Here is a 27,855-nt window from a genome sequence, read left to right on the forward strand (position 1 = left end):
TACGCTCCGGTCCTCTTTAACTCGCAGGTTTGCCCTCAGGTCCACACATTCTCGAGCTAGTCGACAGTTCATGTAATGCGGTCCCGGTGGCCTTTACCAATACGTGCTTGTGAACCTCAGAAACTTACGTAAGGACATTGTCGGAAAATTCCTGCGCCGGGAATCGAAGTCTCCGGCATGGCAGTCAGATGCTCTACCATAATTTTAGGCAGATTAAAAATGCTAAAAAACAAACAAAAAATACAACATATTTCAACGTTTTAAAATGTGATTTTATCGATCAGAACATGTTTAAAGTATTTTCTATAAAAGAATTTCCATCGAAATATTTGTAAACAGGATATGACGAATTCATAATTGGAAGTAAAATTATTATCGAAATATAATTATCTGATCTAGAGAATAAATTTGAACAGTAAACCGCATGTTTTGTGCTACAGATCAAACGCAGTTATGGAAGAAATACTTATCAGTTGTCAATTTGTATTTTGCCACCCCCTCTCCCCTTCTCTCTTTCTCCTTCTCTCAAGAGAATGAGAAAATTCCATAATGCATTTCAACGAACTTGTACTGGGTCGTTGGCTGTACATATCTCGCCGTGTAATAAATAAAGTTGTTTTGTATAGTTAGAGAATCAGTGTAAAGTAAACTGTAAGCTTAAGTGTAACCCATTTGAAATAATAAATAAATAATACGAACCAAACGTATGTCTGAATACTAAACTATATCATTTGTACGATTGAAGTCGGGTAAAAGTATGGACACTCGGCATTCAGAGCAAAGACAGAACAACGCATGATTCACATCACTGGCACCGGAGCCTCGTTAGCCTGCAATATATCATTTTTCAGAGGAAGGGGTAGGAAGAGAAACGACAAATAATATAATCATTCTTTTAACAAAAATAAGTACGATGCAGATTGTCATTACAAAACGATATAATAATAAATTTGTATTATGAATATTATTATAAACTATTAACTCGATAACGAGCCGATCAATCGCTGATCGCTATGCTACGAAGTCATAGGTTCCAGGTTCGAACCACGGTCAGGCAAGGATACTGTGTGAGTTCCATTACCTACATCATCAGTTCATCCTTCAATATCATCGTCGTAATTAACTCAATAGGTGGAAGATCGCGTCAAAAACGAAAAACAGAAGAAGCTAATTCTGTTCAGTCTTGCAATCCAATCTCTAACATATCCTACGACTTATACAGTCCCTGCAAATGGTAGTGCGTGGTTGGTTGCCTAACTGTCCAGGCAAAATTTTGTTTTAAAGCTGTGGCTGGGCGATTCCTGGCGGGGTTCAAAAATTTCTGTTCTGACGCAGCATCGTGAGGACAATTCAGGAACTACTTGGAAGCAATTGCAGCCGACCTCGGTCTAGAAAGCCAGAGAACAGCGGCGATGGGACTAGATGCGTTGATCACGCGTCACTCAATGAAAAAGTCGTTGGCAGGTCTTGGCCTTCAAAGAGATGTTGTCCACGATAGCTTTCTGTATTTTTTCTAGTCTGCTGCTAGGTTATCCACAGCTAAGAAAAGGACGGATATCTCTAGTACTCGTGTTATAAGACATCGTTTATTCACATAAAAATCCAGGTATTTCGTTTCTTATAAAAGACAATAAATTATTTGCTCAAAAACGGTATGGAGATTCATTTCGCCTGAAAATACGAACATGGGCTTTAATTCTAAATTAAAATTAATATGCGCACGTCAACGCACTGGGGGTGTTTGCACCCGTAATGTGATATGGGGTGACAACAAGAGCTAATCTGAGTCTGCAAGTTAAAATAAGTATATATTGACTATAAAGATTACTGTGAGGAAGATATCTTTATTAGGAACATCTAAAAACTGAAATTACTACGCTTTTATTTGAAGCTGTGGTTGTATAGAGGGACCCGACGTAGATATGGACAACGAACATGATACCACACAATGCACACACTGTGGGCCCAGGTGCCACAGTATCGTTACCTTCAAGAATGTGGAAGAGAGGTACGATCTTGTTATTGACTCGATACTCTGTTCACAGAATATGACCACAACTTTCCTGTGATATGACGAATTACTATTTTCAACAGTTTAACATCAAAAGCACTCAACGGCTCGTTGAAATGTTTGGTTGTCTTACGTTCCTTATTTTCGTTTTCGTGCTTGCCAACACATTTTTATCATTCCTCGCCCCTAAGGAAGACCGTATATACAGACACAAAGGCACGATTGCCGTTTCTAAAATGTGTGGAAACTTCACGGACAGCTGCGAAAACGGAAGGCAATGGTCATAAAAGCGTGCTGATGTACCGTGGAATCTGCACTGTCCACCAATACTCAAACAATAGTCAAGAGATAAAAAGTAATACAAGCACGAAAGCAGAGACGCTGCGCAGATACAAGCTACAGGAAGGAGAGGCAACGTCGCTTCAGAGCCTTCTAAAAAAGAAGCGGGCTCTGAATTAGGTGCGCCGGCGCTTAGGTCTATTTTTACAAAGTTAATTACAGTAAGTTGGTCCCTGGGTTCTCAGAGCCGGTTGAGCTACCGCGGACTCCACATTCCAGCTTTGGCTTGGCTCTCCATCCGCTACAGCTCAAGAAGAAACTTTTCGTAGTTTCCTAGTTAGTGAGTACCTTTCATTTCTCAACTTTTTAAGTGTATCATGATTTCTCTTTTAGCGTCACAGGAACTTATGTTACAATCGTGCTGTGTTCCATCCATCCACCTCGAGACTTGTGCTTCAATGCAATACAAGTTAAGTGTGTGAAACGGCATTATTACAGTGTGGAATTGAACGTTATAAGGATTACGATCTGTGCAATGGCAACCACAAGAAAAGTTGTGTTCTGACAAAGCATGAGTTGTTTTCCGCAACAACACCTGGCGAATATGTCTCGGTACAACACGCGAAAAGGATATATCCTCTTGGATAATGATTCCGGTGGCAGTGTCGTCCTCCGTGGATAAAACAGAACTACGCCATGAGCCCAGTGACGAAAACCTGCGAACGAATGTATGTTCTCGAGCAACAAGGTCGGTATGTGCACAGACTCGTTGGTTGTTAAAAACCAGGAGAGAAAACAAACTACACTGAACACTGACACATCACGAGCAACAAACTGCATATCTTTGTGTAAATTTCTTCTTAAATACACAAATGCATTCCCTTGATTTATGTAACTGAGACAACTAACTATCTGATTAAAAACACAATTAGACCGAAAGGAAACAGATTTACATTTTTTTGCAAAAATAATGCTAAATAGAGAATATGAGACCATATTTTGATTGATGATCATAACGTTTACCCCATCACAAGTCTAAACATAATTGTATACTCCACAGACACACTTACCATTAATTACTTTGCTTGCAATGAAGAATGTATAGTGAGGGCTTGCATAGGAAAATAGTTTATAAAGTTTTTAAGTTCAAACTTGCGAACTACGATCAGGGTAGAAAAAAGTAAAATTAATTCAGGCGCCAGCCCCTCTGTGTCAGGAGCCAACATTTATTTTTCAAATATGATCTAAAAAATCCATGAATTCAACTAAGATAAAGCTACACATTTTGAAACATGATCTTAAAATATTTAATTTATTAATTAATACAAGTTTCGGAGTGGCATTCCTAAAGAAAGCTCAATCAGTAACATCAAAAACAACTATGCAATACATTCTAATATATAATCGACTCTATCATATCGCCGCAAATTTGAAAATTCCGCTAGCAACAGTGCAAAAATGTATAATGGCTGTTTATTATTCTGATTTAATTATACACGTGATACGGAAAACACACAAACATTAAAATACAAATATTGTACTCGTTATTTTAAAGAAAGGTAATGGAAATTTTCTTAAGGAAACTCGAAAAAAAAATAGCACTAGATTTGAAAATTCAGCCGCCAATGAAAATTTTCAGGCTCCCTGTATTTTTCTACTCCTGACTACGATATTGGTAATCCTGTTATATCGTTCCATTGTCGTTACCTAACGTATCCATGCATGATATACGTATTTTGCTTCCTCGCCCTATTTGGAATCTCTAGTAATTATAAGGCATGAATGTTTGTCTATTCCAACATAGAGTTTATATTTGTTTCAAATGTATGAAGAAAGTTCAAAGTCGAGAATGAATATACGTTTCGAAAAGTCAACGTAATTTCTGTAGCTGCAATACGATATAAAAAAGTTTCCCTGTGCATAGCACCACGCCATGAAGGCATATAGGGGGTGTGGGGGTAACGCCCGACACTTTCTTGATCCGGTCGTGAGTGGGGGTGATGTGATCAGCATCACGCCCCTGACCGCCTTTACCCCCCAGGGTTTCCCCCAGGTACCCATGTTATTCGACGCTGGGTAGGCGCCGGGGCCGCTTCCACCGTTAGAAAAGTTCCCGGATTTGAACCGGCCGGGGATCGAACCCGGGACCTTTAGCATGGTAGTCAGACGATATGCACAGTGAAATTTGGTAAGACGGGATATGAATGACTTCTTTTTCCAGAACAGTTCTATATTTTTGCGATCGTTTCTTGCATTCGGCGTTCTTTTCTGTTTTAAGTACAGCTGGGCTAAAAGGATGGACATCCCTTAGCGCCCCTCCTTTGTACGCTATTGGATATGGCACACCTCCGAGATGGAGTGGTAAGCTTAGCAAAGCCAGAGGTCCCAGATAAAACTCCTGGTAAAGGCATGTCCCAACATCCATGTTCATCATTCATCCACGAGTAACCCAAGAGATAGAAATGCGACATTTTTTAAAAAAAAAAATACACATGTGGATATGTGTGAGGCAATTTAAACAATAACGACAAAGATGTCAGAAAAGTACATTATATTTTCATTGTTTCGTTTCAACCATTTCCCATATCCAAACCAATGTTTAATAACAGCGATATCCGAAGTAAGAATACACCACCATTTTCTAAAAATAACACTTAATTATTTGATAATTGCATCGAAAAAATCAGTCCAATCAGCCTGGTGTCAGTGCCGAAGTGGTACTGCAGTCATGGACAATTTGCCGAGCAACAATTGTGCATCCCATTTCACTGTATTTAATTGTTGTTTTAAGCCCTCTTTATGCCCATATAAGCTAATCTGGACTGGACCTAGAGTTTAAAATGTAATCCGAACCACTGTGCAATGTACCTCCACCGGTTATCGAATCCGGGATCCCTTGATTACAAGGCGATGATGTTACCACTGTACCATCGTTTTGTAGGATATCTCAGCATTGCTCGCTATACATATGAATTATTCACGCTAGATTAAAAATACTTTGGCTTTTTTATAAAACAAAAAAGCTCCAAAAATGTCAAGCCAATTCTCAGTTATTCTTGGTGTTGGACTATAAGAATTGGATATCTAAATTCCAACGTATCATAAAAGTGTAAAACGTTGGCTTCAATTCAATTTCTAACTCAGGCAAAGAACCTGCATTTCTTCCCTGCTTTCCTTCCAATTCGAGCGTAATATTGGCGTGCAAAGTAACCACACACTCGTACTATAAACCCCGGAAATAATTGGTAATTCGGGTCGTTCATTTCCATGATTTGTTCACCAACGAACAATCCTTAACTTCCCACGCAATTTAAGAGTTATATTTAGTTGCCAAGATTATTTTTCACTTCTAATCGACGCTCAAAGGAAGGAACAAATGTGTCGGGAAGTGAAGGGAGGAGCACACGAGTGACGTCACCATGAGCGCGCCAAATTAGGAGACGATAAAAGAGAACCTGCATTCTGGAAGTATCGATGTTACAAGAATGAATGGAACGGCAATGTTGCCAGTGAAATCGCTTCAACGCAGATATTACTTTAATGTTCTTCTATATAACTTTGCAGCTATTAAAACATCTCTCTAGAAAATTGTCGAATTATCTGGACTGATATCTATGACCTCCTTACAGCCGGCTTTAGGGATGGGCAATAAAAATAATTGTTTGTGCACGATTTATTACGAGTTTAAAGGACGCTGGTGCTTCCAATTAAGCAAGTAATTTGATTTTCCCTAATTTCATGGATTGTTTCGACATACTTAAAACTATCAAAAAATTAATGAAATCATATTAGTACTATATAAAAAAGTGTTCAAATATTTCAAGCAAAAATAGTTCATATGCACTATTCGTTTGTTTCGAGTTTTTTAAAGTCTACTTTATGCACAGATAGGCTAATCGGGACAGGGCCTACAGTTTAAAGTGGGATCTGAAGCACTATGAGCCTCCACCGGGCATCGAACCCGGGGCTCCTTGATTACAAGGCGACGACGTTACCACTACGCCATCGAATAGGTCGATGCACTATTCGTTTAATGGTAGAATGAAATCATGAAGTGATAAATTATTTTATATGACACATATTTAAGACATACTTTAAAATATCCAAAATTACTGATATATCCTAAACGAAATACAGTACTAGATAAAAACCGTGTTGAAATATTTCAATCAAAAAATAGTACATATCCACTATTCGTTTAATTGTAGAATGCAATTATGAAGTGAAAATATTATTTTACATGAAACAATGTAAATTCACTACAGCATCAAAATCCAACGAAAGTGAACAAAAGAGTATTATGACAGATAATGTTATTGGATATGATATTATGATAATAGTTTGACATTGAATATAAATACTTTTATAATTAAGTATAATGAACGTCTCAACAGTGACACATCGAAAATTAAAATTAACCAGTGACGTGTGGTGATCTCGGCACTTGAGAAAGCAACTGATTGTGGGTTCCCTTCAAAGCACCCCTTCCCCCCACACACAAATGCATAGATTGCAATGTTGTTTCAATACAAGCGAAAGAATTGAGCTATTTCATGGAAGTGATAATTTAGCAAGAAACCTATTTTTTTTTATCTGTCTCCATGTCTTCAAATACCTGAATCCTCCATGAAGTTTCACTTCAAATTAAACACGATTAGCATCTAAAATTATCGTAGATCAGTCCTCACGGTCGCGATTAAATAGATAGAACAGAGATGCTGAATAAGCTAGTACAAACTGGAAAGGAATGTTATGGTGGTCATAAATCACCATGTGGACTTAATCTTCTTAAAAATAATTAATTGTAATTATTTTGTCCCATTTTCCTATCAACAATGTTGACATTCACAATACTTTTTCAGCAGCCTGACCACAGATAAAAACCCTGACTTCCGTTTAAAACTTTCTGGTTGGACCTATGCACTCAAGCATGCAACCCCCTCCCTCAACACACACACAGAGACAAATAGAGAAAGACAAGCAAGGAATTTTAAGAAAGCGCTCTTTGAAAACAATAAGTATGTGGAAGAAAGGTCTTGAGTTGAAATTCCAAGTTCAGTATGAATGTCTCTCATCACTGCCATGTTTGAAAACCAGAAAAGTGAAGTGAAATGGCAAAACTGTATGGACCGTGTCAAAAATGTAAACATAAACATTGGTGAGGTCTTGTCCGGTCCCTCCGGAACTTCCGGTTTAGGCCAGTTCTCGTTGTTTCCAGTACAGATTCACCGGCATACGAAGTAAGAAATGAGCGCTTGTTTTCATCAATTGTTAGACGATAGTCAAGAAAGGTATTTGTTAAAGTTCTACTATGAAGGAGTGGACGTCAAGAATCCGTCGGATTATCAAATGCAGAGCAGATTATTAAAATATGACGTGTCTTTGTGGCCGCCAGTTGTATAGCATACTACCACTACGTATCTCATGTACACGCAAGACGAACTGAAAACGTACGAAAGTTTAGATATATTCAATTATTTTGTAAATGGAAAAGTGAGGGAAAGAGAATTCTATAAAACTAGTGATATTATTATATTATAAAGTATGCTTAAGTGAATCTTTGTCAACAAATCTGCAGAAGTAATGACACATGCAAATGCTAGTAAATATGTGTGCTTTCAACTTGGCCGGGAGAACCTATGATATGGCATGCCACTTTCACTTGCAGGAATTTACTTCAAACAACAAGGGAGTTTTCAGACTGAAGCGACAAGCTATAGCGAGATTTCGCACAGAAGCATTCGATCTAAAGCAAACCATTCACCACGCTTGCGCAAATAACAGACCGGGGCAACACAATGCACAGTATTGATAAAACTGCCCATGACATGAAAGCGAGAAGCGACACCTGCAATTTGTCGTGTCGCTTTAATTGGGAAGGTGTTGTTTATTTTTTAATGTTAGTTTCCAAGAGACACGTATCGCTTCAGTCTGAAAGCTTACTTTCGAACCAATTCACCACGAGAACATGCACGTGTCGCTTGGACTAGTCTGTTTTCTCAGTACTATGCATCGTGTCGCCTCGGTCTGTTGTACTCGTATGCAAGGTGGATTGTTTCCTTTAGAATAAGGGGCCGTTGCTTGTCGCTTCGGTGTGTAATCTCCGTGCCACTTGAAAGTGAATCCTCAGTGATCAACGAAATGTATCGAACCGAAGGGACGCGACAAGCTGTACGTGTCGCTCAGATTCTTAATAGCGTGTATTGTGCCGCCAGAGACTTGATTTCCCATGCGCGGTAAATGCTTATTTATAGATTAAATGGGCCTGTGTCGCTTGTCACTTCGGTGTGAACCACTGCTGTCGCGTGTCGCTTCGGTTTAAAACCTTACTAAGGGCCGTTCTTATCACCACAACACAATACGCAGATAAGCAACATGCTTGTAACAAAATGCAAGTCGTACAAATCCTTTCCGGGTACCAATCCTTTTTTCGTTCTGCTTGTATCCACAGGTTTCGTCTCTCTACGTCCTTCGGAAACCTACGAAGTGATACTTGACTCAATAAATTTGTTCCCGATCGATCTGTGCAACCATATGCTATGCAGCTGACACGCTATTTCCTTGTAAAAGAATCTCCTCTTTGCCGTTTCATATTATCTTCCATAGCACCGTAAGCGTAACCGGATGTTCCAGGAGAGCCATACGAGTGCGCATGCTCCGCAGTCGCTCCACCTTTAACACCGTCTATAATAGCAGAGTGTGAAAACTGATAAGAGGTTTTGTGTAATTATTCTGGTACGACTGCAATTTGTGTAATTGTTGAAAGGGCCGCAGGAATGCGATAATTTCGGATTCAAGCAATGTTTTTGAGGTAGCAGAACTGTTGGGTGAAAACATTACTTACGTATCATGCGGAAGGAAATATTGGTTATTGGGGAAGCGCCGATGCTGAGAGGAGAGGGGACAAGGAAGATAGGGTGCTTCACGTGTTACAAAAGTAAACAACTGTTGTCGGGAGGGACTGTACAGTGCGGTGTCTCGGATGGAATGCAAGGGAATCGGAGGAAATGAATCCTCTATCAGTCCCTACAGGCAATATACTGGTGTACCTGAAACTACAAGCTTTCATTCATTGCACTGGCTGGCAGGTTGTAGGCGAGGGGATAGGGAAGTAGACACGGAAATGTTCCCCATACCTTTTCCTGACAGCCTCTACCTGAAACTGATTTGGCAGTTTAAAAGGCCGCTAGAGAAGCTCCTTTCATCTTGCCTGCTGATGGCACCAAGGGGTGAGAAGCGCATAAAAAAAGTGTTATATATGAACTATGGCTTCGAGAAGACAATAAATATTGCGATTTGAAAATAATTAGAGATATGAGATCGATATCACTGCTAGTCTCGCTACTCCTTAGTGTATATCACTGAAAGAAACACTAATTTAGAAAATGTTATTACCCTCCATAATTCTTGGTTTTAATCTAAAACATGTTCTGAGGTCATTATACAAAATATATAAATTAATCGTAATAATGTGTATATTGTGTTTATACTAGGTAGACACCTATACTTCAGACTAAGGGACAAAAATCTCTGAGTTTTTCAGACCAGTATAGACCCTGAGTATATTGTATGCCCATGGACGTCCGCAGGATTTTCTCCATGGAGGGACAAGCATGGACATTTTTTCCAGGGTAGGGGGAGGGGCAAAGGAGGCATATTTTTCCCCATAATAGTGATGCCCCCTTAAAAAACACTGCTTCAGTCTGAAATTATCATGTTCCTTCAACGCCCTTAATATAAATTACTGTCATCGCACTACGATGCCAGGAGTCCCAGGTTCGAATCCTGGCCTGGGCATGGATATTTGTGAGTGTCCATTCATCACTCATCCCCATCTTCGTAAATTAGCCAAAAGTGACACAAAAGACGAAGTAAAATAAATCAAATCACAAATATAAATTACTGTGACTGAAATTAAATTATGTGTGAAATATATACTTTTTTGTGGACATTCATTTTCCAGGGCATGGGATATGCCCCACCCCCTTCCCAATTTTCTTGAAATATGATTTACTGTACACACATGTATGATAATGCAGTATTATACATTCCGTTATCATCCTCCCCAAACCCCCACACCCGATATTAGATCACATAGAACACAGTCGCGAGGTCCAGCTATTTCGCTTCCTTGTCCACATCATTTGGACAATCTGAACAACACAGTAACATCATCTGCTGAATTCACCATGTATAACTACTTGGAAACAGCAAATAGGCCATATTTGGTACTAGGCCATATTGGGTTCAGGTACCTTGCAATTGGTTAAAAAGAGGTTCAGATGAAGTGAAATAATTTTACTGATTTGGTTTCAAGTGTATGTACACATAGTTTTAAATCTATCTACTCCTTATGTAACCAACCATATTTTAATTTTACTATGATTCAGTGGTGGCTTCTGCCTATTCGCACACTCACATGTGAACACCCAAATAAATGTGTAATGCAATTAATTTTTATTATATTTATTTATTTTTATTATGTTTCTTCAAAACATACAATGTTCACGCGCCACATCACCTTCCATTTACTTCCTTGCTTTAGCATTTCTATCGAATGAGGTTCACATGAGCGAAATTTCAAAGTGAACACCTTTATGGTGCTGTGTTCAGCAGCGAATAGAAGAAGCAGAAAGGTTCTTATGGCTTGGATCAGTGGGCTTTCGGACTCGCTTCACACAAAAAAATGAGATATAGTACCTACAGGCATGCACTGACTCAGTGGCGTATGCAAGGGGGGGAATTATGGTGTTTAACGCCCCCCTTGAGCTTTTGAAATGTTATGAAATATGCTGTGGAAAAAAATTAAAATGGCCAATTTATCACAGTCACAGATCTGCGACAATACTACTACTACTAGTACAACTACTAATAATAATTATTATTTCCATGCAGCACGGAGAAAAGCACAGCATTCCAAGCACACGCGTCTTTCGGAGCGAATGCCTTGAAAATGAAATATGAGGATAACTATGATTTAAAAGAGAAAAGAAAAGTTTTTTTGTATCTCAGCTGCAAGAATGTTCAATGAACATGCATCTTTTCGTTTGAACAATGAGCATTAACTAAAGAAAGTTCTTGGTTCGTTGCAAGCTGATAATGTATAGACAAAGGCTAGATGGACAAGAATACACAGTCACCAGTCCACCTTCCCATTGTTTACCGCCGCACGGTACGTTTGAATTTCTGAATTCAAACGACAATAAGCTTAACTATTAAAAATGCTTTGTTGGTAAGAACAGCGAGACAATCCAGATGTAAATTATTGGGGACAGAGCCAGAAAAATTCCAACCAATCCCGGGAATCGAACCTGGATCTTACGCATGGTTGTCAAGACGCCCTACCGACCAGACCACTGCAGCTTCTTGGATGAGTTTGATACTTTGATTATTTCAATTTATTTAAATATATTTTCTTGTTTTTATGGATTTTCTTCACACTTAAAATGTCTCACCTCGTTGACTAGACAATTATTTCATAACAAAGAAACAAAAAGATGCTTCCAGAATTTGATAAAAATTGAATGACTAGAAAGTAATTTCGTTCTACTGTTTTCATAAATACAATATTTATGTAGATCTCTACTACATCATATTAGTAGTGGTATTAGTAGTATTATTAGTAGTAATTCAACTAATTCATTATAAGTATTATTAATTAATTATGAGTATTATTATTTAATTAAATTATAATCAAACAATGGTAATGTCAATTTGGAGAAAGCTTTAGAAGTAACCCCCCTTCCTTGATGAAATCCTGCGTATGCTACAGCACTGACTTCCCTCTTTATCATGTAGTGTTACAATCTCATTCCATTCCTTGTCCTGTGATGGAGTCGAGGGCAACCCACACATCATTACAAATAGAGGGATTTATTTTAGAAAGGGAAATTTCGATAATATCTCTCTCACCTCACGCTGTTCCAAACATAGAAATCCGCAAGCATTTGGTGCCTTGCCTTGAATGAGAAAAGACAGGGAAACGAAACGTCACAGCTGACAGTGAAACCGGAGTTGAAAACAAAATGTTGCATTTCAGCGATGAGCTCCCTTTGCTTAATATAAAGGAAGAAAACATGTATTTGTCGACTATTTTTGGGTGGATCTGTGAGGGAGGAAGAATGTTGTAAAACAAAAACAAAGAAACTCTCCTTAAGAAACAGAAGTTGGATGTCTTGCAGTCATCGGTGGAAAAAGAGCAGATAGAGATTATTGTTTAAGTCTGTTTTTTGAGAGTGGGATCAACAGGTTGCAAATAGAATCGAGCTCATTCGTGGTATGTAGTGAGGAGCAAATTCAACGATTCAAGGCCAGATGCGATGGGTGGAATACATTGATACAGGTGCTGGAAAAATACATGCATGTAAGAGTTACTTAAACAATGTGAGCGGTTTGAATTAAACCCATTCAAAATGTCGTAGAAATTGGTGTCATTTAGGCACTCTGACTTGTATTTGGAAGTTCAACAAAAATTTTAAATAATATAGAGTTTAATCTTGTATTTTTGTCATAGAACAGTCAATCAATTTCGTTATTCAGTGCATATAAGAATCTGATTTTGAAATTTTTGTAAAGGTGCTGGCAAGAACTAGTTGCATTTGATTAGGGTTTCGAGGATCCTCATAACAATGACTAAATTGAATAAGTACGAAAAAATTGTAATTAACTTAAGTTTACGCTGAAATGTTATGTGGCATTAAACTTGGGTTTCTGGGACATATTTATATTGAAGAAAGATAATACACATTATAAAAACATGGTAATTTCACAAATACTAGTGATATATTATCTCTCACAGACCAAAGCAGTTTATCAGTATAGCATTGTGAGTGATTTTGTCAGGTCGTCGAATGCTGAATTTTCTACAGGTCAAAAAAGAGTCCAAACAATACATCTTCTCTCGTGATCGATTGAAGAAATCACTGGGGTATTTTGAATTTGTAATAAACCTTATTTTTATAAATTTTCATGAAATATAACTCTGCTATCGTCTCATTATCAGTAAAAGGTGCATCATAACTGGGATTGCCAATACAATTAACAGAAACGGGTGGGAATAATTGGGTGAGAGTGACAACACTTCTTCTGGATGCAAGGCTGAGATGCACACCCATAGACCCAGATCACCAGCTGCCACTGCTATGAATTTCTCATATCTATGACAAGGGTCAGTTGTAAATGCAGTCCTAGAGGCCGAAACACACCTGCTAACAAAGAAAGACGATATCTATCTATGTGTGGATTTATACACAGGAGTTCCTATCTAGCTTAGGATTTCAATCTCTTGTCTTTTGATGCGAGAGGTGCAGCAACCTCAATAAGAGCAGGCTTGGGACTCAATGTCCTGATCCATAACCTGTTGGATTACTTAAATATTTTGCAACACTCTACTACAATTTTCAGAAATGCTAAATTTGTATACACCCCTCCTCCATGTTGTACTTTATGGATAAAACCCTGGTCCCTTGGAGCCTGGAGTTCAGGTTTGGTATATAATGACTTCTTGTAGAAAATTTTATACTATGCTACTGTAAAAATTATCACTTAGAAACACAGAATTGGATAAATATAGAAATAAATGTTATGTATAGGATGTTCATATTTACTTACCTCATCAAATGTAAATACTTGAAATTAGAGATATTTACTATTCTGATTTGCTCTTTCAGCTCCTAATTCCTACTCATCATGTCGGACGATGAGGAAGTCTACTCGTAAGTACTGTTCTCTTTCATTCAGCTGTAAGATTTCTGAAACAAGACCATCGTTACCAAAATTAAAAATGGAATGTGATATCCATCCATTAAATAATCCCAACATACAAATTCAATGCAAATTGCAATAAACATAACTCCAAAAGTATTGCATTTTCAAAGCAGTTTTCAAAAATTATTATTATGTACTTGTATGTTCACAATTGTATTCTGTTTTGTCTTAAACATAGAAAAGATTGTGTTTTTCCAGTAAAATATAGCATAGGACATTTTCATATATTTGTGAGAGACACACAAAATTTAAAGTACCTTATGTTTTAGGAGAAACATGATTATTATATTTCTAACATTGGGTTTATTGAAAATTTTCTCAACATGTTAAGAAGGAGTGGACATATTTTATTTTACAGTAAATGTTGATTCATAAGTTTCAGGAAGTATACTGAAAAGAATGAGAATAAGTTCACCGAATATTTTCATTAAGGGAAAATAAACAGGTGGATATTCAAACAAACAAACCATTATGTTTTCTGACTCCCTTATGTGGAAACACTGCATTCTCTAAATTTCATTCTCAACTTCCTGTAACTGTGACTCCAACAAGCTTATTTTTAGCTTAGGGCTGGACTGAAGCCAAAGCTACAAATACGTGTGAAACACAAATGCCCGAGCCAACCATACTTCTACAAAGAGATTCTGTTACACATGGCTGTTGGAAATTTAAAACATTGTATATGAAGACTGTTACGATCAGTTCAGTGGCCGGGCATATTAAGTGGTCAGCTTTCAATCCTGCCCGAAAGTTCCTGAGTTCAAGTCCCTGCCTGAACATGGGAGTTCTTTATGAGCATCCCTTCATCAATTTCATGTAATCATCCTTCATTCCCATCATCATGATTAGCCAAAAGCAACAGAAAAGCATTACAAAAATACAAAATATATGGAAGGTTGTCAGATTGTACACAATACATACATGAGCAAAAACTGCTAGATATTACTAAATGAAAAATAGAATAATAAAATATAAATGAGCTTTGTGCTATCACTATAGTTTTCATTTGCAATTTAGTTGCAAAAAATTTACATCAACTGTCAAAAACTTTAAGCTTATTAATAGCACATATGTACTGTATTTATAACAAAATATATTGTTATTAAGGAAATGATATTCTGATAACATGGTGGAAATTATTCTGCATTAATGAATAATGAATACTGTACTAACCATGTTCGATAACTCTTAAAAAAAAGTGCAACCAGCATCTAATAAATGGGTACCCAGGGACATATAGAATGTAATCAAACATGCAGCGTTCACAACTTTTTATATATATTTTTGAATCAAGCAAAGTAAAATAATTTTTTATATTGATATAAACGTGAAGTTATTGATTCAATTTTTACGAACAACATCAAAAATTTACTTTTCTTTGCTCAAATTTATGATTAAATTCTTTCTTCAGATTACTATGTCATTTTCTTTAGACTAAGATGTGGAATACTTAAAAATGCAGAAGGTATGTACAGCAATAATATTTACCTAATTTAATCCATAATTATTGTGGAAGTATTTTTTCTGCTTTGAGAATTTTAACATGTAGTTTTCCATGTAGAGAATACACATTAAATATTACAATGTTACTATAATTAGAATTCTGTTCCAAGTAAATTCTTGTGTTCATCATTGATAAGATAGTGCAGAAATTTAGATTCGCTTATGTAACTTATTGATTTTCTGATAGTTAAAACTATTAGTATTTAACATTACTAAGTGAACATTTGTTAATATTATTTTTCATTTTTCTTCCCATTCCAGCGAAGAGGAGGAGGAAGAGGAGGTGTAAGTATTGATTTGAAATTTAACTATATTTTATTAGTTATCATATTTCTTAAGTTTAATAACATTTCCTTGCTCTCTGTAACTTTTAAGCTTGTGTATGGACTACTATAAATGTATATATTAGCAAATCTGTACATTAATGGCAGGATAATTAACAGTATACAGTAAAATAACCCCCATTTCATGCTGTATAACATCATGCCAACATGATAAAAAATCTTGAAGAAAAAACACATTGAGCAGTGTGCAGTTATATAATCGATGTCTGCCACTTTTTCCATTTTTCTTTTTCTTTTCTTGTTTTTTGAAACTTTTTAGTCATGAATATAATGCTAGATTTTATTATACTTTTCTTACTCCTGAAAAGACAACAAGAGTTGTTGTTGATAATCTATTATTCAACTTTCAGGAATGTGTCTCTTTGCTTTCAAGATTTTTTTATCAATTCACATTTATATATATACATTCTGAATTATGTACAATTCTTAAAACATTCCCTGACATTTTTGAATTACCATCATGGGTATGTGAACTATATGTTAATATATATTCTTCATAAATTAATATTGAAAACATATTTACTGGAATTTGTGGTCAAGCTGAGGACAGTAGGATGGTTATAAATGAGGGGGGGGGGGTCAGATACACCTACCCGAAACACACACAACAAATACTAAAAAATAATACCATTAAATTTATCACTATTTCTAATCTAGAAGTAAGTTAATGATTGAAAATCAGATGGAAAATAATAGTTGAACTATGGTTTGATATGTGGATTGGTGCTGTAATGTCTTGAGCCATCAAGTCAAATTTTGTCTTCATCATATTTTTGATGCCTGAATAGTACTATATCTAACCAAATGAGATAATGTTTAAAACACTGAATGAAATCACTGATCAAGAAACAATGTTGCTTTGCAATCAGACTTATAACTTCTCAATGTGCTGAAAGTGTTTCAAAATTCATTATTATGATATCACAAACATTAAAAGGCTGTGCTCTACTAGTTACACAAAGACTTACTCATACTCTAAAATTTGATGAATGAAACTGAAAAATGGCAAGAATTCACAATATGCATTTGGGAATTTTCAATATTTATATAATATTCCTTAAACTGGTTGTAGTACTTTTATATATGTCCTTAGGTTTCTTGATAATGCTCATACCCATGTAATAGTGGTCCACATATAAATAAGGACTATGATCTAAATGTTTTGGTCTATAGGCCTAAATATAAAACATATAATATAGTCAAGTGGTAGACATTCTTGAGTCAAATTAGAATGACACATAGCATATATATATACACACACACACACACATATACATGAAAATGGTTTGCTATTTGTTTGCATTTATTATATTCTTGTCATGACATCTTACAAGTCATTTACAAACGAACAATGTGTATGTGCATATACTGATTTATTTCAATGTTGTTCCAGAGCTGAAGAAGAAGATAAGTAAGTAAAAAAAATTAAATGAACTCTTGAGTATGAAGACTGACAAAATCTATATTTCAACTCTAGGAATGCTGAAGGCATGAATGTTCTAGTTTAGCAATGTTAAGCAGCCTATGCACAGCAGTTGCAAAGAATTATGAATGCTAATAACAGACAAAGCATGTCTCTATCATTCTCTTGAAACTATTCTTGATCAATATACTTGATATTAAGTTTCTCAAAACTTCATATTAGAACTGAAGTGTTTCTTCTTGAAGTGTAGCATATACTGTACATATAAATATGCTTTAATATTTTCAAATTCTATACTGGATCTTGAGCATAGAATTACAATGTTGAACTAACTGTATGCATTAGTGATGAAACTTATAAATTGTATTATGATGTAGAAAAGAGGTATACAGTGTACATGTTGAAATCAGCACAATATGCATGAAAAATACAAGTTAAGATATCTCTTAAAGAAAATCTAACATAATGCTACATGGGGAGTATATATTATTATAATAATTAATGATGATGCTTTGGATTCAACTTTTCACCACATCATTCTTACTGCCCTGACTTTGTAGTTTGGATGAGATCAAATCAGATCTTCAAAAAAGTCAATTTTTGATCCATCTAAGCACTGAGGAAAAATTTCATTTACAAAGGATTACTTTAATTGTTTAGAAATTATGATTTTCCTTTCACTTCATTTTACAAAAGAAATAATTGAGTGAAACATTAAATAAGTTATTTTACAGAAAATACAAATGAACATGTAAAGAATATACATGAAATAAGTTATTTTATATGCAAATGATGATATTTGGATATCTTTCATCTTCCTATACACGACACAGCGATTCCATAGGCTGCTTTATGGGACCATACCCATTACAATGCCTTGGATTGGAGAACAAGAGAATGTGAAACTCAAATAATTTCAATTTTCTGGTAAAATTGCTTCCAACTGCCATGACTGCTATCCTATTTAATTATACAAAGCTCATATTTCAATTCTTCTCTTCTAACAGCATGTCAGTCTCCTTCTTTCATTCTCCAATTTAAAGGTCTTTAATGGGCATTTGTATCAATAGGAAGATATGTAATGAACAACAACATAAGCTAGAAGGTGCTCCAGTTGCAGTCATAACTTCATTCAATCACTTGCTGACTGGTAATGTTTGTATAGTTTGCAATAGGGTTATTTTTTAAAAAAAGAATATTATTCAACCTTGTCTCATTGCTACATTCATTATGTATTTTACGTGTTTTTGTTTTCATATTTTGTGCCTCCCCGACGGTGTAGCAGCAATATCGTTGCCTTGTAATCAAGGGGTCCCAGGTTCGATACCCGGTGGAGGCACATAGTGGTTAAGATCCCACTTTAAACTGGTCCAGTCCCGATTAGCATATCTGTGCAAAAAGTAGACTTAAAACAACAAATCAATCAATCAATTTTCATATTTTGTCCTAACTACTAATAATAATTTGAGAAAGTTAGTTTAAAGTCCATTTTATGCAAAGAGATGAATTGGAAATCGATGGACAGGAGTGTCACTTGTTTAACTGTGGGTTATAATTCATGTTTCGAGGAATGATAGATGTTTTAGTTTAATACATATACTGAAGTAAATTGCTATCGTTTTTAAAGCAACTTACTTGCAAAGGTTCTATTAATTTTGGTTGGCCCTGTTACCATCTACAAGTTCCTAAGTGGGTTGTGGCAGGGGCCACCAAAATTAATAGAACCTTTACATGTAAGTTGCGTAGAAAAAGATAGCAAATTTGCTTTAGTATATCGGTTATAAATTAATTGGCCTTGCCATAGTCTAGTGGTTAGTGTAACACACTATGAGATCATGCACATTTTGAGATTAAGTAAGGATATAGAAAACTGACATAACATACTAATTTCAAAAGCCAGATAGATAATCATGGCGACGGGACTTGATGTGCTGACCACACATCACTAGAAGCCAACGGGCAGGCCTTGGGCCCCAAAGGATTTTTGTGGCATGGAATTTAGTTTAATTTCATAGATTTGTATGGAGAATCTTAAATTGTGGTGAATTTATAATGCAAATTACGTAATAGGTCAAAGTAGCCAAAATAAACAGGATTCAACTGTTTCTAAAATTCATTGTAAAATTCACAGATTTGATTTAGAAGATATGAATAACTTGACAAACTTGAATAAAAATAACATGCATAAGTTGAATTAGTGTTTACGAGTACTCATGTAATTTTTAAGTGTGGAGCATATTAATGAGACTTTATTGGTAACTGATTACAAGTATATATTGTTTATTGGTAAAATTGATGGTAATTATACCAATCTGATATTTCTGAAAGTAGTTTGTAATTTATATTACATTATACCACTTTAAAAATTAATATGAAAGGTATATGCAGCTTCTTAATAAAATGTCTGGAACCAATTAGAGCACTCACGAACAGAAAATATAATATAATATAAATAATCCAAAACACACTTCCACCATCATTTTGATACACTGAACTTTCACACACCAAATTTCAAAATTCCCCACATGTCAAAGTATATGGGATTGAGGTCAGGCAACCATGGTGCCCGTTCCATGTGACCATACTCCCAGAAAAACAATACTGCATTTGGGTCGAGACTTTACAGCTACTATACATATTGATGATACAATATCAGTTGGTAAAAATTTCCCGTTGGTTCACCCTTAACCATATTTATATTATTTGTCTGAATGTTAATGACAATGGATATTACTAGCATACAATTCCAACTGGACATTACGCACTGTCTATCCTTTTACCTTATATATATTTTAACACTATGTTTTGAGAGAGTACCACATCTCTCACCTTCAGGCAAACTGATTTCCTTATGCTGACGGTGGCAATTGAAGCTATGATGCCACAGTGAAATAGTTAGTTACTGCCCTGGATTTGTAGAAAAATCACAGGTTCATAGAAGGTTCGATTCCTAATAATAATAAAAATAATAAAAACAACAACCTGTGGTGCAACAGCCCGTGAGGGCCAGGGCCTACTTTCAGACTGCTGGTCTCATTCCCACATGCCTCAGCAGAGATGGGTGATCATCCAACATGTTATGAGGTGACCTGAGGAAAGCATGCCAAACCCCCAATCATTTTTTTAGGTTTCCATGTTTGGGTTATGCTACTCATTTGTAGTTCCCCAATTTCCTGATGGTGGTGGGTGACCACTGGCCGCATACATTGGCCAAAAACTCAGGAGAAAAGTTGTTACATTACCTGCTTGGAGACTTCAACCAGTGCACGTCCCATAGTCCAAGCCCAATGGTCGATGCCTTAGTCCTGCCATGATGCAGGGCAGGTTCGATTCTTACCACCAGAAAAAAAAAGTTATTCACCTTAATACAAGGGATGAGATACTCTCTCAAAACATAGTGATAGAATTTATAGTAGGTAAAACTAAGTGTCACGGTTAATGCCTATTTACGATTGCATACTAATAATATATACAATATCCCAACTGTTATATTATTATTAGACTTCTGAACAGTTATGAATTATCATTACTTATTTCTCTTGTCTTTTCTTTCATTGCAGGAAGTAAGTACTGGGCAGTTGGTTGCCATCTATGTATCCCAGAGCTGGTGTCATCAATTTCTGAGATAAGGAGAGTGAAATAACCATTGACTGATAAATAAAAATAAGCAGCATATATTACTTTTCAATATCTTTTGCACCTATTAATTTTTAAAATTTTACCTTATCTTTACGGGCATGGTTAAATTACTTTACTATTTCTTAAGAATATTCTTGCTTAATTTTTATTCTTGTAGTTATATTCACATTAAGAATTGTAACTTCTGATTGATTACTAGAATTCTTTCTTCTTTGGTGAGTGTGTGGAAGGCTATGTTTCATACTTTATCCACAGTTTCACTGATATTTTGTAGGGCAGCAATAGGGTGTGGTAGTTACATATGTTTTCTTTAAGGAACAAAATGGTATCTTGCGAAGGTTTAGATCACTGTTTCAAGATACTTAGAAGAGTAACATTACTTTTGCTATGAAAGTATAAACACTGAACATTATAACAATATTTCTTGACCCTTTATAGTTTATCCTGATTAGTGGTACAATTTGGACTAAGGAAATTTAACACATTATTAAAAATAATTACAGTCAAAAACATGTTTTCTTTGTGTAGCATAGTATATTTAAATTTTTCAATAAAATTAGAGAGATTAAAGTTTTTCAGTGATATTGTCTCATGATATTTTAAGTAGATGTTAGCAACCCAACTATATGACTGTCTCTTCCAAGTAGTTAGTTCTGATTTTTCAAGGGCATAAACCATCTGGTATGGCCAACCCTGTAGAAGTTCATATTTCATCATATTTGCTTTCCTTTTTTCTCCCCTCTCCTCTGCTTCGTGCTGCCATCTATAACACAGAAAGGAACCGGAAAAGAAGAAAGAGTAAGTGTGTTGCATTTATTACAATTTTTCTGCCAGCAGTCTATAAGGCCAGTCCAATTTGCTATATTACAAACCTCAATAGAAAAATATCTCTTCGTTTTATCACAAAGAATGACTTACAAAAAAAGAACAAAAAACCTATTCTTGCTCATAACTGATTTTATATTACATAGATTTCTGTGGTATTACTATGTAAAATACCAGCCAGACCAAAAAAAAAAATATAATTGTCATTAGCTTCTTTGTGGTGAAACATATTTATGTATTATGTATGCTTTCTGTCTTTGTAAATAGTTTATTTTATTAAGTACAAATGTGTATTTATATTTTTCTCTATATTTATCTAGAAAATTACTTGAGCTTCTTATTTTGTATTTAGATGATAGTCAGTAATGCTGATGACTTTTCCCTGTCTATTAATGCTTATTAATGCTTTGTCTTATTTTTTTCACATGTTGCAAATATTTTTTTATGTACTTGGCAAACTACTACCTATGTGCTGAACTAATATTTCATGGACTGGTCTTCTTTTTTTAAAATCCTATTAGATAATATTAGCATATTTTGAACTTTGAGAAAACAATGTGGAAATATTTTGTACACACAAAATTTTAAGAGAAATTGAAATTATAGATTTTTGCAGATTTTTTAAAATGAAAAGAACATGACTAGCTGGCAGGTTAAATGTCAGTGTGAAAAATCATTCACAGAAAAGAATTTGTTTTTCAATTACAAGCCCTAGGTTTGTTTCTGTGTTGTCTGTGTATACCTTTTTTTATTTCTTTTTTTTAAAAAGAAATATGTCATTACCAAATATCCTCTTTCATCCTCATTCTGTGTCCAGTGACAATTTTTTACATACCTAATATTGTACACACTCAACAAAATATATACATATCTCTGTTTTGTTATTGTTATATGTATTTAGTTTGTATTGTCACTAAATATATGCCTATATCTTATTATCAGATGTTGTGCTATGTAATTTTTCTCTCTTTGTCAAGTTCTCGAATGTTCAGTGTGATTAGCCAATATACAGCAAGTACACAGCCTGGGAAAAGTTTTCAAAGCATTAGATGTTATAATTCACAATGTTTTTTTGTTTTATGCACAGCCATATTTCCCCTTAAAAGTCTGCCTCAAATTTGGCTGAAAATTACAAAATCAATTATTTTAATCCCGAGCCTCTAAAAGTGCTATAATATGTACATATATACATATTAATATTTTATTTTATGTGTTATCAACACCAATATCCAGTGCATCCAGTTTATTTTCTCCACAATCTATATTGATATTATGTTTTCTTGCTGTATGTATATAGGCTTATCGCAATAGCAATAACTAGAAAGTAACATAACTATTTACATTTATTTTCAGATGCCTCCAGTTCATTCAGCTCACTCCTATACCTTGTTGGTGTAAAATATTGATATAATTTCTTAATGCTTTCATTTTACTTTTATCTACATAGGTAAAGGTCAGCAAAAGACTTCAAAGATATGATATCCAGGTTCTATATAAATCCACGCTAGTGAGTTAAAACTTCCAAGACTCACCTCGATTTTGAAGAATAAAATATACAAATAGTGCTAGACCTAAAGCATTTAACACAATGCAAGAAAAAATGCTGCATAAATTCCTGTTTTATTAGTAGCATATTAGCCATGCCTATCCTAACTTCCATTATAACTGCAACATATTTTAAAACTCTGGGGATACAGAGTATAGCATAGTTAAAAAATCTAGAACATAGAAAAAACAAATATTGCTTTATTTTAAAAAAAAAACTATAGCCCGTTAACATTAATTCCTTGTAGTTTTTATTTCACTCTTGCCTTATTAAGACACTGAATAAATTTAGATGATAAGAGTTTTGCTGCACAGTTTGTTTTGAAAAAGTTCATTTTTACAAAATTTTGATTAAAATATATTATAGAAGAGTGTATATTTTTAAAGTAGTCACCTTGTTGAATTTAGAAACTTTTTAAAAGTATTTTTTCCTCTTTTAATTTAGAAATGACTGAACTGTAGATACTAACAATTTTTAAAGATAACTCATAAGCAGGATTTGAGACATCCAGTTAGTTATTGACAAATATATTTTCCTGTAGATAGATTTATCCTGCATCTATAGTTTAAAGCAAGAGAAAATTTGATACAAAAACTAACATAATAATTGCATTACAAGATGCTCTAATAACCATTATGCAAGTATTCACAAAAGAATATGGTATGTTGTTTAGTTGCTTAATCGTGAATAAATGTAATGTCAAGTTCGTATATAAAATTAAAATAATTACATTCTATAGAGAATGTGCAACTGCTACTATTAAAAATACTTCCACTATTCAGAAAACATGCTTTTTTATCTTAATTATTTGTCGCACAATTTTAGTTTGAAATTTGACACAATGTTTGAAACTAATGAATGAATATTACAGATACTATTTAGTGTGAAACATTGTAAATAAGGAATATTCATTAAAAAAAATATTATGCCAGTACTACTATCAATTTTGTGGTCTTCTTGTAATATTATTACCTTATCATAGATTTAAATTAATGGAAATGTTTAATTTGTCTTGCTCAAAATAATATTGAAAAAAATATCAATCAATAATTGAAGTAATGTCCAGAAAATTTTGCAAAAGCTAAAGAGATTATTTTATTTTTTACATTTGATATATGTATGTAAATTATAAAGTTTAATTAAATATTTTTCACTTTATAAGAAAGAAAAAGTAATAAGTAAAGGAAAAATTAAAATTCACAGAGAAAAACTGAAATGATGGTGTATTAATTCATCTCTTGCAAATACAATTTTTGCCAGCTGATTCTTGGCAAAATTTTGTTTGTGAAATATGCATGAATAAACATAACATGACTGAGAATATCAAAAACATCTTAATTTTGAATGTTGTAGATGTAACCTTATCAGCAAGAAATTTACAGAAGTTAACAAACATTGAAACCAAATCATACAATCAGATCAATTTACAAAATGTATAATACTCTATTTTGGCATAACATATAGTTGTAGTTGCATCTATGCATGTTTTGCAATTCTGCTTTGTAGTTGCTTTTGCTTTATATACTAATACTAACCTCCTATCTACAAATCAATTTCTAATAAGTTCTTTGTCTTTCTTTTAGGAAACCACTGAAAAAGTAAGTGTATAATTTCATGTTGAATTTCATAATATTTGGCATGCATATGCCCAGAAACACTGCTACAAATAACATTTGGGAAATAGGAACAACCTCCAAGATAATAAACATTACCATTAAATGTATGCATATTGTGTAATAGCAGTGTTTCATTAATTGTATTGAGTCTCCCTTGTATCCTTTTGTATGTATTAATGACTTTTTACATGGATGTTATCGACTTTTGTCAAAGCACCTGCCTTGAAGAGTGAGACGTTTCAATATTGTTCGCATCCATTTCTTTCATTAAATCAACATGCATGCTCTCATTTTCTTTACTTTTACAGTATTGTCTGGTGCAAAGTGTATTACTGTTTCTTTTCTTATTTCACATTCCAGTGGTGTCAGTGGTACTTACTGTGAAAAGCTATCTTTTTCTGTAGTACTTACTAGTACCTATCATATATGTTTATATTCACATGTACACATCACTTAAACTAGACACACTTTAATAATTATTCATTAGCTTAGGTTAGGTTCAATTTCATCATTGCAGGAAAGCTTTAAAATACACAAGGAAAATTCAAAATCTGAACAAGAAACTCGCTCTCTCTCTTTCTCTCTCATGTTATATATGTATGTATTGGTGTGTGTATCTGCATATACCTTTGAAATAAAAAAAAATCTATTCTTCAATTAAAACACTTTTTAGAAATGAAACATAATTCTAGTTCTTATTTCTAAACTTAATATAATATTGTCTGCAATAAACAGATTTGAATATTTAATTTTTAATTATGAACATGCTGTGCAATGCACAATACATCAAATAAGGTATAGATATTTATAATGTATAAGTTTATGAGTTGCATTATTTAACAATTTACTTTCATTATAACTGGGAAATCATACCATTTATTTTGTCTTGCAATAACATTAATCTAAATCTCACATGTAATTTTCTGTGTTAAAATATTGTCAAAGTTCATTTTAATTATTTGTCTGAGTTTGTTTGTAAGCCCACTTTATGCACAGAAAGATTAACCGGGACTAGACCTACAGTTTAATGTGGGTTCCGAACCACTATGTGCATTCACCAGGGGATCCTTACAGGAACCCCATGATTACAAGGGAACGGCATTACGTCTATGCCATCGGGGAGACTGACATTTGTTTCAACTTCACCTTATACTCAGATAGACTAATCAAGACTGAACCTACAGTTTGAAACTATGAAGCGAACCACAGATCGAACCTACTCATTTGTTACAAGTCAGCATCATTTTCACTACACTAATGGAGGGTCTGATGTTCTGTGTTGCCATGGAATGCAATGTGTTATGCAAATCTTACTTTCACGTATGTGTTCGATGTTATCAGTTACAAAATTCCTGCAACTAAAAATATAATTACCTTTTCCTTTCTTGAACTTTATGCTATCTCTGTGTGAATGGGTTTGGGTAGATTGAATCTTGTCATCCATGCCAGTAATAAAATACATAGCCCACCTCTAATAATTATAAATAAAGACTAGCAAGAAATTCTGGAAACATAGGCATAGACCTCATCAGTGTCTTCCTCCTGATTGAGTGCTAATCACAATGGAGCATGGATTACCAGGTAGCTCTCATTCAAGTACGGTTCACATAATATCATACCTTCCAATTATTCCGAGGGCTATTCAAATGTACCTTGGCCATGCATACTTACATACATTATAGTGTTGGGAGTCATTTATAAACATGAAGTTTTAAGTGTTTTTCTCTTTAGGAGAATGAAAATATTAAGCTGACAATTTATATATATATTTAGGAATACAGGTAAATTGTAATTTAATGTAACATTATACTTATATACATTACATTAGAAACATTATACTGTTAATTACAATATAATATGTGAAAAGCTACAATACAGATATATAATTCACATCTGGGATAACACATTACATGTTCTACAAGACTATATGTATGTTGAGTAACTTTTCTACTATGTGTGAACTAAAAAAATATAATGGTACTATATTGTGATATGAAATATTACCCTTTCAGCTGCTCACTGTCCTGGCATGAATAATATTTTGTTATTTTTTATACACTTTCTGTTTCAGGAATTAAATAATGGCTTGCAGGAATGAAGAGAACAAGTACCTATTTGTGTAAAAGTTTAAAGTGTTAGGCATGCTATATGTTGATCATTATGTACACCTTTTGTACTGATAACACTCCTTTTCACATATGAAAATATTTATTTTGCTGTGAGTGTAATGTTTGACTCTAAAATTTTTATTATTTTTGTTCATCATGGAAGAATTTGTAATGTGAGAGTGGGAAGCAATGAGTGATTGTTTCTACTATAAAGAAATGGTGTTAAATGCCAATACATACACTAATTTATCTTCTATATTTTTAACTAAATGGGATTTTGTTTCGGAACACTAAAGTTTAGTATTATGTGAAAGTAATCTTTCTTATATTAAAATGATCACATACATAGTGCTTGAAATGAAACTGTTAATTCAATGTAACAAACAAATGATAACAGACATGTGGCAAACATGATGGATCCTGTCTACTTGTATTGTACACATTGTACACAAGAATAATTTTTACGCGTTCATTTGTTTTCTGAATATTTATATTTTATATTCAAAAATGTTTAGCACTGAGTGATATATAAATAGTAACACTTATGTCATGAAATATTTGATTCCTTTTTTTGTAATATTAGTGTTTTGCTAATTTTGTCTCTATAAATATTACAAGTAGTGACTGTTAAAATAAATATTATCTGTTAAAAAAATTGCTGCTAGAATCGATTTCAATCCTGTCGTATAAGTATCTAATTATTTCAAAGAATAAGAATTTTATGAAAAAAGTAATTGTGATTTAGATTTGGACATTAGTGACAAGTGAAAAAAATAAAATGATTACAAATGTTAT

The 27,855-nt window shown here is 34.2% G+C and overlaps 1 protein-coding gene and 1 long non-coding RNA gene across 3 annotated transcripts in view; both read left to right on the forward strand.

Annotated features, from left to right (window-relative positions):
- Nucleotides 1-2,472: 2,472 nt before the first annotated feature.
- Nucleotides 2,473-15,845, forward strand: LOC145988645 (uncharacterized). The gene is made up of 3 exons (XR_014441773.1): nt 2,473-2,630; nt 13,960-14,004; nt 15,821-15,845. It is a non-coding gene; the product is annotated as an uncharacterized LOC145988645 (long non-coding RNA).
- A 5,803-nt stretch (nt 15,846-21,648) lies between these two features.
- The window catches only part of up (Troponin T, skeletal muscle), a 30,790-nt gene continuing 24,583 nt past the window's right edge, over nt 21,649-27,855 (forward strand). Inside the window, exon 1 of one of the 2 annotated variants that reach the window (XM_083123695.1) lies at nt 21,649-21,763. The gene's annotated coding sequence lies outside the window, so the exon portion shown is untranslated. The remainder of the gene's footprint in view (nt 21,764-27,855) is intronic. The other variant, XM_083123694.1, reaches the window with a different exon arrangement.

This window comes from Lepisma saccharinum, chromosome 6, assembly GCF_977018435.1.
Source record: "Lepisma saccharinum chromosome 6, izLepSacc3.1, whole genome shotgun sequence".
Classification (NCBI taxonomy): domain Eukaryota; kingdom Metazoa; phylum Arthropoda; class Insecta; order Zygentoma; family Lepismatidae; genus Lepisma; species Lepisma saccharinum.